We start from the raw sequence: 13,147 nt of genomic DNA, 5'->3' as shown, positions 1-13,147 counted from the left end.
TTCCACTGCTCAATAAATAATATGAAACAGTATTTGCCAGACTGATTATGGATAAACTGATGTTCTTTTATAAATACTAGACAACATAAAACCTCAATTCAAGAAAAAAAATGTTTCTTACATACACAAGTATACTCACACTTAAGAGTAAATCTAAAAATATATATTTATATTACATGTAACCAGCTTCCTCCCTTTTGACAACATTTAGCTCAGTAATACTAAATGCTCCTTCCCCCTGTTGTCTTGAAGTTACATATCATGTACCTGTTTCAGAACCAAACCAAATCAAATTACACTTCTTTTATTACTATTTCAGAACTGTGTAAACCAAATTTAACTAGTTTAAACTTATCTCAACAAATGTTGCTACCAAACTCTAAAAGCATACGGACAAATAAACTGAGAAATCTATTTTGATCTTCAAAGATGAATAAATAACTTACGGCGGCCTCACTGTATCGCGGGATTTTTTAAAGTATTATATTTAATTATTTATCACAGATTTTTCGCTATATCGTGGGATTTTGCAGTACTGTATACATGTTGTTAAAGTTCCGTAGGTTTAAGAGTGTAGAATATGTTTAAGAATATAAGTAGTGTTTATAAAAGTGTGGAGAAGGTTAATAAGGGACTGAGAATGGTTTATAAGTGTGTGGGAAGGGTTTATAAAGCCTTAAAATATATATAAATACTAAAATAAATGTAAGGTTCCTATTTCGCAGATCTTTACCAAATTGCGGGGGTGTCTAGAACATAATACCTGCAATAAGTGAGGGAATATTCTATTCCTATGATTTAAAAGTCATCAATAACAGGATTTAAACTTGTCTGTGGTTCAAGTCTTACCTACTTTTATAAAGCTTTCAGTATTTATCTGAGCCTGTAAATAACCAACATACATTTAGATCCAGGTTTTTACTCAAACTAGCCCATCTACTTAGTAGTGCCTTACTTTCCCCCATTTCTAATTATATCTATTTCAAAGCTTACCACATATCCCACTTTTTCTGAGAAACCCTCCAAGATTCATGTGACTTATTATAATGTTAATAAAAAAGTATAAGTATAAAATTAGGTATGAACTCATTATATTTATAGCTCTTATGTAACTGTAAAACTAAAACAACTTTACAAATTAAGTATAAAATAACATGAATGTAACAGAAACTAAACCAATGATGTATTCAATCCTGGAAATATGTAGTCTCAGGTCTGGTTTTATATTTTTAAACAACTTCTGTAACTTGACTTCAATAACACTAATACAGAAAATGCTTATAAATATATTACACAAAAATGGACTCAATAACTATGTTTATTTGTTAGTTTTGGAAATAACGCTTTATACACTAGACCAGCTAGCAGTCCTTAAATATCATGTTTAAACAGGCCTTACTTGATAACTCTGGCAATCTTGTTCATTTGTGGTTTCCTACTTTATTGAAATATACATTAAATGTACAGTAGTCCCTCTATATCGCAATTCACTTATCACAGCCTCACTGCATTGCGGGATTTTAAAAAATATTACATTTAATTTTTTATCGCAGATTTTTGGCTATATCGCAGGATTTTGCGGTACTGTATACGTATGTTGTTAAAGTTATGTAGGTTTAAGAGTGTAGAATAAATGTAAGGTTCCTACTTCATGGGGAGGTCTAGAATGTAATACCTGCAATAAGTGAGGGAACACTGTATATAAAGTAGCCCTGGCTGGTATGGCTCAGTGTATTTAGTGACAGCCTGTGAACCAAAAGGCCACTGGTTCGATTCCAGTCAGGGCACATGCCTGGGTTGCAGGCGAGGTACCCAGTTGGGGTTGTGTGAGAGGCAACCAATTGATGTTTCTCTTTCTCCCTCCCTCCCCCTCCTTCTGAAAATAAATAAAATCTTTTAAAAAAATGTATATAAAGTGTAACTACTGCTGAAGTTGGACACACAACAGCCATACTGCGAACTGTTTCGTGATTGACTGATTATAAAGATGGGATCCACCAGAAACATCTCAGTGAAAATATGATATCACCCACTATGCCAGGGTTCTTCTGAATTTGATCTGCCTACCCTAACACATACTATCACATGGTCCAATTTTACTTTCCATCTTTCCCTTCTAAGCCACTGCAATATCAACTTAATAAAAGGCACTACAGCTTGGCACAAACATCATAGTAAACAAAATCTAAACCCAGCAACAAACCCCCAAGGGAGTATTTGGCTGTGATAAATCAGTCCTTTGAAAGTTACATAAAACTCATTAATGTCTAAGAATCCCCAGTTAGAAGAATGCTACAGAAACGGAACACTACTAAGAAGTTTAAAGTAGAGAACTAACAAAATCAGATTCGCAGTTTCCAGGGAAAAATCATTCTGGTACAGAGTATAGATCCAACTGGCAATAATAAACAAGTGAGAAGCCTTGTTGCAATAATCCAGGTGAGAAATGAAAGCTTAGATTAAGGCAGCAATAGCAGGGATGTATGTAGATAATGGAGAGAAAGGGTTTGGATGCAAAGATGTTAAGGAAGTAGAATTTTGCAACAAGTCAGATGTGAGAAGTATAACAGAGGAATCAAGGACTACTTGCAGGTTTCTGGGAAAAGTGATGATAGTGATACATTCTCCAAGGCCAGGAAAAGAGCGGGATTGGGGTGAGGGGATTGAGAAGTGGTAGAATAGTAACCTGTACATAATGAACACTACAGAGATAATCTGATCAACTTCTAGCCTCACCTCATCCACATATTTTCTGGAAATTCTCTCCCACATTCACATAGTTTTGCAATAATACCTTCCTCTGCCCTTCCTTCTTAAGAGTCTTAGTTATCTTGTTTCCTAACCACTGTGTATCAGTTATGTTAAAGAAGATTAAATTTAGTATTTAGCTCACAATTTTCAGACAAGTAATAAAGGATATCTAACTGATAAACAAAGGATATCACCTTCAGAATCTGGACTCAGAGAACAATTACCTCTGGATGTTGTAGCTAGATGTGAATTTGGGTTGTCTCCATAGAAGAAATGAAGGGTTTTTGCTGGCATATGTATATTATATTTTTAAAATACTTAATATACATATGGGGGAAAGTAGGACTGTGTATGCATGTGCTAAATAGTCATGGAATGAATGTGGTAGACCAACTATGTTTCAAGAGTGTCCTTTACTCCACCTATCTCTGGCATAGTGCAGCTAGAGCATCTTCCACAATGTAGACCCCCCAGCCAAAGTTGTAGCCTAGAGGTGGACACATAACCTAATAATGACTCCACTTGCAAGGGTTTGGGATTGAGATTCAGGTGAGTCTCTCTCTAATGTCAGAAGATGCAAGATTCCAAGCTCAGAACAGCAGTAAGTGTTAAAAGTTGGTCTGCAGCAAGAGAACTAACTGAATATACAAAGAGTATCTTATGAGAGATAAAGAGACCCTCCTAAACTATCTGGAGGCCCTAGATCCGAGCTGTTTCTGAGTTCTAGCTGCCATCCTATGAGTTGATTGCCTTTCTTAGAATTCATGGGATACCCAGTATGTTCCCATTAAATTCTTCTCTTTGCTTAAGTTAGATATATGTCACTTTCCTAACTAAAACAAATTGCCTTTTAAACAATCTAAAGTGGGGTATTCAGTTGGATGAAAGAGTTCTGGTACCCACAAAACACTTAGCTATGATAGCTAAAGCCATACAAATGGATGGGATCACCCAGAAGAGTGAAAAGGGAATGCTAAGACTAACTACAAAACTATCAGTATTAAGGAATTAGCAATAATTAAGAGTATGCGAGATACCATCTCACACCAGTCAGAATAGCTATCATCAATAAATCAACAAACAACAAGTCCTGGTGAGGATGTGGAGAACAGGGGAAATCTTTTGCACTGTTGGTGGGAATGCAGACTGGTGCAGTCGCTGTGGAAAGCAGTATGGAGATACCTCAAAAAATTAAAAATGGGTCTGCTTTTTGACCCAGCAATCCCATTTCTGGGAATATATCCAAAGAAGCCCAAAACACTAATTTGAAAGAACATACGCACCCCTATGTTCATTGCAGCATTATTTACAATAGCCATAATATGGAAGCAGCCCAAGTGTCTATCTATAGATAAGTTTATCTGGAGAACATTATGCTAAGTAAAATAAGCCAGTCAGAGAAAGATAAATACCATATGATTTCACTCATATGTGGAATCTAATGAACAAACTGATCTAACAAGCAAAGCAGAGACAGACTCACAGATGGAGAGCAGGATGACAGCTATTGACCGGGGAAGTTAGGGGGTGCAGGGACTGAGAGAAGAGGAAAAAGGACTCATGGCCATGGACAACAGTGTGGTGATTGATGGGGGAGGAGGGTAGACGGGGACTAAATAATAATGAAAAAAAATTACAATAAAGATTAAATTTTTTTAAAAAGTCTGCAAAGAAGCAGCTAGTAGGTAGAAAGGTAGGAAATAAATAATCACCAAAGAAAGAAAACAATATCAAGGAGAAAATGATAAACAATGCAAGTACAGAAAGAGGTAGGAGTAAGCAATGATTATACAATTTGGCAATATAAAAGTCACAGGAGGAGACTTCTGGCCAAGATGGAAGCCTAGACAGACATGATACATCTCCCTCCACAACTAAGAAGGACTACAACTACCTCAAAACTAGAGACAACCAGAAGTTCCAGAAAATCAAGCTGCATGGAAGTCCAACAAACAAAGATATAAAGAAGAAATACTCATCCAGACAAGTAGGAGGGGCGGAGCTGGGATGGAGAGGACACGGTGCGGTGGCGGCAGCAGTGATGGCAGCAGCAGGCTGCCGGAAAGCACAATCACATATTTTAAAAGGTCAGGAGGGACACCTGGGAAGCACTCCCAGCACCAGACCAGACCACACAGCTCACAGTCCCAGCACCCGGGAAAATAAAGCCTCATTGCTTCTAACTGTGCAAACCAGTGGGGGTTGGGGCGGAGGAAGAAACTACCGGTCTGCTTGTTTAAAGGGCACCCACGGTCCTAGAAAATCCGCAGACCCACCCACTCTGGGGACGACAGCCAGGGCAACAACTAGAGAGGCGTGAGTCCTATAAAAAGTGGGAGAAGTGCCTGGAAAAGGGGTGAGTGCTGAGCAATTGACATTGTTCCCTCTCAGACCCCTCCCCCACATACAGCGCCACAACGTGGTGAAATAGGTTGCCCTCAACTGACGAGAAAACTTAAGGCTTCGCCCCTTACAACGTAACAGGAGCAACAGCTCTACCTAAGACACAAACAAACAAACACAGGAGCCTGTCAAGATAAGGAGACAGAGAAGTATGGCTCAAAAGGGGGAATGAATCAAGGTTCCAGTGAGAGAACTAAGCAATGAGGAGATAGCCAACCTAACAGATGAAGAATTCAAAACACTGGTGATAAAGATGCTCACAGTTGACAGATATGCTTAAGTACAGCAAACACGTAAGAGAAGACGTGAAGACTATGTTAAGTGAAACGAAGAAAAATCCACACAAAACCAATGGTGAAGGGAAGAAAACTGGGGTTCAAATAAATGATTTGGAACATAAGGAGAAAAACAATAGTCGACCAGTACAGAATGAGGAAATAAGAATTGAAAAAAATTAGGAGAGGCTTAGGAACCTTTGGGACAACTTCAAACATGCCAACATCCAAACTACAGGGTGCAAGGAGAAGAGGAAGAACAAGAAACTGAAAACTTACATGTAAGAAAATAATGAAGGAGAACTCCCCATATTTGGCGAAGGAACTAGACATACAAATTCAGGAAGCACAGAGCGTCCCAAACAAGTCAGACCCAAAAAGGACCACGCCAAGACACATCATAATTAAAATGCAAAAGGTTCAAGATAAAGAGAGAACCTTAAAAAGTAGCAAGAGAAAACAAAGAGTTACCTACGAAGGGGTGCCTATAACTGTCAGCCGATTTCTCAAAAGAAACTCTGCAGGCAAGAAGGGACTGGCAAGAAGTATTGAAGGTAATGAAAAGCAAGGACCTACAACCAAGATTACTCTATCCAGCAAAGCTATCATTTAGAATGGAAGGGCAGATAAAGTGCTTCCCAGACAAGGTAAAGCTAAAGGAGCTCATCATCACCAAGTTATTATTATATGAAATGTCAAAGGGACTTACTTAAGAAAAAGGTCAAAATTATGAACATTAAAATGACGACAAACTCAAACTATCAACAACTGAATCTAAAAAATAAGAACAAAATCCAACTAAGCAAACCAGAATAGGAACAGATTCATAGGTATGGGTATCATTCAGAGGGTTATCAGCTGGGAGGTGGAAGGGGGAGAAATGGGGAAATGGTGCAGAGATTAAGAAGCATAATTGGTAAATACAAAATAGGGTGAAGTTAATAATACAGGAAAGGATGAAACCAAAGAACTTATATGCACGACCCATGGACATGAACTAAGGGGGGCTGTGATTGCTGGAGGGAAGGAGGGTACTGGGTGGAGGGGAGCAAAGGGGAAAAAAATTGAAACTACTGTAATAACATAATCAATAAAATATACTTAAATAAATGAATAAATAAAAGTCACAGGAGGCCTTGATTAAGAGCAATTTCACTAGCATGGTAGGATGAGAAGCCAAGCTGAAGGTTTAAGAGTGCACAGGATCCTGGCTGGTGTGGCTCAGTGGGTTAAGTGTCCTCCTGCAAACCAAAAGGTTGCTGGTTTGATTCCCAGTAAGGGTATATGCCTGGTTTTCATGCCAAGTCCCCATTTGGGAGTATGCAAGAGGCAACTGATCCACGATGTTTCTCTCCCTCTTTCTCCCTTCCTTCCCCTCTCTCTAAAAATAAATAAAATCTTTAAGAAAGAAAGAATGCATAGGAGGTACACAGAACACAACCTATGAAGCATTCTTGTCATTAAAAAATGTCAAGCCTGAACTGGATCAAGCTTCTAGATGTAACTACTAATTTAGAGGAAAAACAAGGGGCAAAGGAACATATTACATGAAACCACAGGGATGCATTCAGCACAATCTAGACTCTGAGAAATTTCATATAGCAAAGACCCAGTTTCTTTATCAAACCATTGTATGGGAACAAGAACAAGAACAAAAAGACAGCATCCTACAGAATGAAGAAGAAAAAAAAAAAAGAGGGCTGAGACACATACCCAGTGTAATATATGCCCCTTTATTTAGATCCTAATTCAAACAAACTGTTAAAGCAAAAACTGTAAGCAAGGAAATTTGAACACTTACTAGATATGTAATGATATTAAGGAATTAGTGTTAATTTTTTAGACATAACATAATGAAATAGTGTAACAATCTTTATTTTACCAGTGTGTCTTCCCTGATACATTGGGTTCCATGTCACCAGCAGGCTACAGACCCAGAGTTAGCTGCCTAACAAATAACTGAGATACAAAGTGATACAAGTATTCCAAGGAAGTAGGTCACAATTGCAGTAGAGTGAGGAATCAAGTAAAACTATAGGAAGGCAATGGTACCTGTACTGGGCCTTAAAAAATGTAATTTTTAACAGTTAAGGTAAAAGAGAGGAAGAGTGATATTCCTATGGAAGAAATCAAAGCAATTGCAAAGAGTTGGGAAAACTTGTCTATGCAAAGTAGTCACCTGTAGCTCACCTCTTCATAAAACTGTCCCTACCCTAATGACATGAAAACCAAAAACAAAGTGAAAAGTCATAACCCACTAGGCAGCTCCAAATTGACAATATCATGGGAGACTCATTCAGGCCCCAAGCAGCTCCAGGACACATCATGAGAATATCTGGGTAGTCAAACCATACTGGCTTTCCAATCTATTCATGTCAATCCATCCCTGATTCCTCACTCCCCCACCACCATGCTTTAGGACAAGAATGCATGAAGTTCTTTTACCTATCCTAGAAAATGATTATCAAAATACTTAGTTTAAAACAGTACCCACTAATAAGCTTTGTCTACTTGCCTCAAAGCCACCACCATGGCTCATTAGGCACTCCACGAGAGATAAAGTTACATGAAATGCCTTTTCTCAGGTTACAGATTTTTTAAAGTCTGGTTGATGAAGCAAGTAGACTTTACATAAGATTTTTTTCCCTTCAAAAATAAAGTCCAGATATTAAAATCCTTTTGGAATATTTTGAAAATAAAGTCAGTGGTTCTAACATTTTCTATGTGCCAGTACCATTAAAATTCTCAGGATATGATGCCATGAAAATGAACATCAAGACAAATAGGAATGTACATGATCAGCCAAAACTTAGTAACTGGAATGTTTATTACTGCCCTCTTCCATGTACTAGAATATCACTTCAAATAACCAACATGAGTGGGTGTAGAGAGATACTACAAGTAGGAGTGCTTTTCTTAAACCAAAGGAAAAAGCAGCAAGGTAACAACAGGTCAGGTTAGCTTTAAGCAGTCTTTAACTCACTGACTACACCTTATTTCACAATAACTGAGACTGGTATACACCCTCCCAGAAATCAAATATAATCGTTCCAACTTAACAGAAGAAATGAAAAAAAAAAAAATGATTAAAACATAAGAATCGGGGTTCAAAAGCTGGGAAACCTTTACATTATATAGCAAAGATTTTTATGGTAAGATATTCACAGAACAGAGCTAAAATTAAAGATAAAATTTGTTATCAATTTTTGTAATTCACATTATATTTCTGGGTCCTGGTGCATCTTCAATACTTAAAAATTGCCTCTTTGATTTTATGAAAAATATTACAAAAAGGCCTCATATATTTTGGACTCCATTCTAAACCAGTAGATGGCCACAAAAGAATACCTATTTTCTTTGTTCCTCTCAGGTACACATAAAACCATGAAATTTACCTTAACTCTTCAAAAAAGGTAAGATACAAAACTTTTAGAAGGCCTCATCTTCTGTCATCTTCTGTGGCTGACAGTCATCTTTTCCTCTTCAAGTACCGACCATTTGCTCATCTAGTTTTCTTTAGATTACTTTTTAGTGAAATCTTAGGTTGGATATCACATTCAAATTCAATCTAATAATTGTATAAAATACTGGGGAGGATACAGAGAGGTTTTTGCTCTCAAGACACTACAAAAGGCCTGTAAGAAAACTGCAACACACAAGGAACGTGCATAAATGACTCATGGACATGGACAACGGGGAGGGATATGATTGTGGGAGAAGAGGTGGGCTGGGTGGGGGGGAGCAATGGGGAAAAAATTGGACAACTGTAATTGAAAAACCAAAAAATAAAATAAAATAAAAAGAAAACTGCAACACAGAGCAGAAAGTATAAACTGTTAAAAAGGTAATACAATAACCCAAGAGCACAGAAGAGAATGTATGTCATCTGACAAGTGGAAAGTGAATCTGAATGAAAATATTATGTTTAAGAATTGTTAATTACATAGCTTCACCAAAGCACTGTAATCACCTTTATGCCCCCAAACTGCAGACCACTTTCCAATTAACACAGCCAAGCTCTTTTTTTCCCTTTTACTGTAACCAAACAGTAAAAGTTGGTCACTCACAGACATCCTATCTTGTCCTCACTTGATGCAAATTTTTATTTGAAGTAAAATTTGCCTACTGTTCCTGTAGAACTAATGAAAACCAGTCATCAGCCTGCAAGCCACCGCAGACTGAATGAAACTGCTGGTATTAGAAATAAATTAAAAAATAAATACACTGATTGCTTTCAGGTAATTCTATAAGATAATAAAAACAACTTTTTGAGAATTTTTTTAATGTTTAGAGACTGAAAAATGCAATAATGAATAAGGAAAATAACCCCGAGCCCTGGCTGGTGTGGCTCAGTGGTTGCCAGTTCGATTCCCAGTCAGGGCACATGTCTGGGTTGCGGGGGCCCGGTCCTGGGCGGGGTGGCGTGTGAGAGGCAACCACACATTGATGTTTCCCTCCCTCTCTTTCTCCCTCCCATCTCCTCTCTCTAAAAATAAATAAATAAAATCTTTTTTAAAAAATGGTTCTATTAAAAAAATAAAAAAAAAGAAACCCGAGAAATTTAAAGAAGCCAGCTTTGTTGAAAACCAAGTGGCCACTTGCCAACATCCCTTTATGCACATAAGACCAAAGATGATTCTAGGCAGGTTCAGGGGCCACAAAGGATCTTTATCAAATGCCAAATCAGAAAAGTTCTCATAAATATTTCAATTTTGGTAAGTTAAAGGGCAGTTCAGTGCAACAAGCACTTTATAAAGCTTTGTAGAATGAAACAAAGCGTTGAGCTTTTAACACCCGAGCCCTAAAAAATAACACCCATTTCAAACGTCATATTGACAAACCTATTCACACAGGCACCTAGAGCTTCGATTCCGTCAGGAAAAATCCGGGTCACGGGAAAAGGCACTGGGCCTAAGTTTTAAAATCCAAGGGCCAGCAGGTAAGAAACCGCACCATTCGAATTGCAGCTAAGTGTTAAGAACCCTGCACCGAACTCTTCGTCTCAGTTTGCACGCCATACACAAGCGTTTCAGATTGGACCCTTCAACTTGGTAGGAACGCTAGCGTTTCTGAAAGAAACGGCACTAAGGATACTCCTCCAACTCCTTTACCCCAACATCCATCCTCAAAGAGTGGAAGGAACAGCAAAGTGGAAAGAACAAAGCACTGACGTCAATTACGAGATTAACCCCGCGCACAGACAGGCAGCTGGAGGAAAGGCCGATAAACATCAATATCCAAACACAAGCTACCGGGATAACCAGCTAAATAGGCCAACTCAGAAGTTATGGGGGGACTCAAGCATAACGCCCCCCCACCCCGCCCATTCCCATTTTTAGCTACCCCCTCCGCTGCTCGTAGGCGGAATCTTTTTCCTTTTTTTTTTTTTTTTTTTTGCAGGGTGGGGGTGACGGTGCGCAGGATCGCGAGAGAAGGAAAGCGAGAACTAGTTCGGTTAGGAAAGCCAAAACCTAGGCCTATTTTCTCTTTAACTAGAAATAACTCTAAATCGGGTATTAAAGTCACAAAACAGTCGACGGAATTTCTGAGGGAAGGGACAGATTAAGGAACGAAAGGGGAAAGGAGAGACGGCGAAAAGATGGATTTCTGGGAATTTTTGTTCGGATTGGGTTAGCTTATTTATTTATTTGAGGGAAGCGGGTGGAAGGCAAAGGCTGGGGCCACAGCCCGGGCCCGGAGGGCGTCAGTAGCTCCCAGGTGGAGCCCGGCCCCCCACCCTCGCCCGCCCCCTCTCCCGCCCCTCCCCCGCGCCGCGGCGCGGCCTCAGTCAGCCCGTCGGCCTTCTCACCTCCAGTCCCGGCTCCGCTAGGCCCGAACCATCTCCCAGAAGCGGCGGCGGCGGCGGCGCCGGGCCTGCACTTCACCGGTCGCGCACTCGAGCCCGCCCGGGGAGCGGCGACAGGCTGCCAACAGCGAGGGGCTCCGGGCGGCGGCGGCAGCAGCAGCGGCGACTGCTGCTGTTCGTGAGGTCGCGAAAAGCACAGGCGGCGGCGACGCACTTCACACGGAACAGGCGGAGGTCCCGCCCCGCTCCATGACGGTCGGGCCCGGTCGGGAACGGCCGACGGAGGCGGCGGGGGCGGGTTGACCAGGACCTGGTACCCGGATCTCCGCCCAGTCAGCTGGCGGCGGCGGTGGCGACGGCTCGACTCCGGCAGCCAGGGCTGTGACTGACGCAGCGACCGCGCCACCCATGTGACCAGGACCGGGCGGGCGAGGCGTCACGTGACGACGACGGTCTCTCCTACCCCCTCTCCCCGCCGGAAAAGCTGGGGGCTGCGGGATTGCAATGCTGGTAGGCGTTGCTAAGGGTGGCAACTTGCGCCCCTGTCGGGCGCCACAACCCCATGCAGGCCCGGCGCCGAACCCGGTGACCTAGGCCCGAGCCCTGGGCCCGACGGCCGCGTTCGGAGGGCGGGGCGGGCAGGACCGGGCCTGCCCAGCCGGCGCGCACCCTCCTGCGCGTAGCCGCTAGCGGGGTGCAGGGGGCGGGGGACTGCGGGCGGTGCCGGGCCCGGCCGGATCCACCGGTTCTGGAGCTCAGGTGAAGGGCTCAGGCTGTCCGCGCCTCCGAAGCCTGGAGACAGGCTGCCGGGGCTGACCTGGAGCCGCGAGTCCAGGGCCCTCAACAGGTCCGGCCGAAAAAGCAGTCAGCCCACGGGGACTACCTGCGGGAGAGCGCTCACAGCCTCCTCTGACGTCCGAGGAAACCAAGCCAACCCTTTTTTTTTTGATCATCCAAACATTTTCTGCCATTAACCCTACTCTACAGGATATCATATCAAACACGTCCCTTCACTGCTTAACATTCTGCCAGTCAGAGCAAAAGAGAATTTAATTGAAAGTCAAGTAATAGTTACAGACTAAACGGGATTTTCAAAGGGTCTCATACAAGTCGGTACAGTGTCCAGAGATACTACCTCTGTCATTTGGAAACACTTTATAACCTGCTTCTCGCCTGTTTTCTTTCCATGAGGAAGCCCCTTGAAGCTTTTTTTCTTTAACTTTGTAGTAACTTTGAAGGAAATATTCTGATTGTTTTTAACAAAAGTCAATATTATCAATGTGCATATGAAGAAGTTTCTGTCAGTCCTAAAAGCTGGTAATTCAACCGGCATCTCTTAAGTACATATTTCTGTTTTAAAATTCTTAACCGACCACCTAGTATTTCTTTTAAGCTTCACTCTTATCTACATCTACACGGATTTTATCTCTATATCTGTATATAAGGAAACGTATCCACGCAAACCCAAAATAGAGTGCGAAGTCATTGCTGCTCCCCTCCCTAAGGCTATCCCAGCTCCAACTGTCTGCCGTGGCCACCCACTTCTTCCTCGCTTCTCCTGAAACATAAGACGCCTGGATTTTGAGCTCTCCTAAAACGGATTCGAGAATTAGTCCTCCCAGTTTCTCCAACTAGGCCTAGATCAAAAAACCTTTCCTTGCCCCAAACTCTGATCCATTGAATATTGGCCTTTCTTTTGAAGCGCAGGGCACACAAATCTTGTACCTGCAACACTGGAGAGTATATTGCCTTCCTGTTGCTACCGCAACGAAATCATCACAAATTTAGGGACTTAACACCCCGCCCCCCCCCACACACACACACACAGATTTAGCATCTTACAATTCTATAGATCAGAAGTCTGATCAGGCCTCCCTGGGTAAAGGTCAAGGTGCTGGCACGGCTACTCCTT

At 41.5% G+C, this 13,147-nt stretch overlaps 1 protein-coding gene across 1 annotated transcript in view; it reads right to left on the bottom strand.

Moving 5' to 3' along the window:
* AFF4 (ALF transcription elongation factor 4) overlaps positions 1-11,641 on the bottom strand; it is a 69,405-nt gene extending 57,764 nt beyond the window's left edge. The window contains exon 1 of the mRNA XM_090288344.1: positions 11,239-11,641. The gene's annotated coding sequence lies outside the window, so the exon portion shown is untranslated. The remainder of the gene's footprint in view (positions 1-11,238) is intronic.
* Positions 11,642-13,147: the final 1,506 nt, after the last annotated feature.

This window comes from Furipterus horrens, unplaced genomic scaffold (assembly GCF_987537825.1).
Source record: "Furipterus horrens unplaced genomic scaffold, mFurHor1.1.pri manual_scaffold_10, whole genome shotgun sequence".
NCBI classification, from domain to species: domain Eukaryota; kingdom Metazoa; phylum Chordata; class Mammalia; order Chiroptera; family Furipteridae; genus Furipterus; species Furipterus horrens.
Note: the sequence above shows the minus strand (reverse complement) of the source record. Positions and strands in the feature narration are given on the sequence as shown.